The sequence below is a fragment of the Melanaphis sacchari genome, unplaced genomic scaffold (genome assembly GCF_002803265.2).
Source record: "Melanaphis sacchari strain LSU unplaced genomic scaffold, SCAv2.0 Contig967_pilon_pilon, whole genome shotgun sequence".
In the NCBI taxonomy this organism is placed as follows: domain Eukaryota; kingdom Metazoa; phylum Arthropoda; class Insecta; order Hemiptera; family Aphididae; genus Melanaphis; species Melanaphis sacchari.
The window spans coordinates 5,137-6,674 of record NW_020271685.1 but is presented as its reverse complement, the minus strand read 5'-3'; the positions used below and the strand labels follow the sequence as shown (position 1 = coordinate 6,674).

At 51.6% G+C, this 1,538-nt stretch overlaps 1 pseudogene; it reads left to right on the top strand.

Annotated features, from left to right (window-relative positions):
* The first annotated feature begins 258 nt into the window (after positions 1–258).
* LOC112603115 overlaps positions 259–1,538 on the top strand; it is a 6,409-nt pseudogene continuing 5,129 nt past the window's right edge.

Below are 1,538 nucleotides of genomic sequence, written 5' to 3'. Positions count from 1 at the left end.
CGGCATCGGTGTTCAGTAAAGTGGTTGGACGACGGCCGGCGGCCGGCCGCCCGCCAGTGGGATCAGTATCTGCCGCCGGCCGCCCGTCCTCGGCAGCCGCACGGCGATCAGCCCGTCGGGCGCGTCCGCGACAGGTCACGACCGGCCACGGGCACCGGCGTTCGCGCGGCCAGCCGGTCGGCAGCATTTTGTGCGCGGTCGCGTGCTCGTCCACCGGCCGTCGCGGTCGCCTCGACAACACCGACAGTCCAATCGTAGGGCTACGCATTGGTTCGATCTGTCGCGCCGGCTGACGCCGACGTCTTCGCACCATATCCTGCTGCTGCTGCGGTTCCTTGATAATATTTTCGTTAACCTGTCCGGAATCGGCGTCTTGTCGTCGGCGTCGTCGTTGTGCGCGACGTCGTCCACGTCCTCGCCACCATCGCCGCCTTCGCCGTCGTCCACCTCCTCGTCGTCCAAGTCACCGTCGCAGCAGCCGCCATTTCCGTCGACGTACACCACTGTCGCGTCATCGTCAAATCCACTGTTTCCGTTTTTATATTCGCCCACGTCTTCGTGTTCGGATTCACCGTTGTCGAATAAAATCGACGGCTGTTCGCCGACCACGTCCAACGGAAACGGCGCTGACAACGGCAGACCCGATCAGGCCGAGTTGGCCGCTCTCCGGTCGCGTTTCACGGCCAACACCCTTGGCATCCGGTTCACCGCGATCTGCTCTTCTTGTGTCAAAGGCGTCGGGCCGCCCGGTGTTGGTAGCGCCGGCCAAATACAGCAAAACGTCGCTTCCGGCAAGGTCAACCCCCGTCAGTTGTTCATCGGATGCGTGCCGTTACACGTCAAGTACGGGCAGCTCAAATTGTTGTTCGAGCGGTTTGGCGAAGTCACCTACGTCAAGGTTTACGAGGGCTACAACAAGCAGACCGGCGCCAAGATGTCGCACAACTATGCGTTTCTATTTTTCAAAGACGAAAAGTCCGTGGAAAAGGCTATCGCCGCGTCACCCATACCGCTCGATTCCAATTGGAATCTCAACGTGTCTCGGCCCCACCATCACACCACCACAGTCGGCGCAAGTGACCGTTGACGTGATATTATTATAACACTCACAAGCCTTTGCCGAGGTTTTTCATTATTTTTATTTTTGTTTTTGGTATTTGCCGTATTGTAATGTTTATAATTGCCACGTGTACACTCGGTTTGACAATATTAAATTCTGTGACAGTAATCGAAACGTTTGATTTATTTTTGAAAATTTTTCGTTCAGATATTATTCATTCAGCTACTCGTATACATGATATTGTACGTATTTCCTGTTGCCGTTTGAAATTTCGTTTCATCAGTGTTATCGTCATTTTTATAATAATTGATGTATTTTTTATTTCACTTATACAAAAATATTTTATACATGTGATGTATTACTACACTATGGAATGCGTGCCTTTTATGGAACAAAAAAACGTTCATTTTTTCTGATCAATAATGGCTGGTGAGAAGTCTGAACAAATATTTGAATTAGCTGTTTATTTTATTTGATC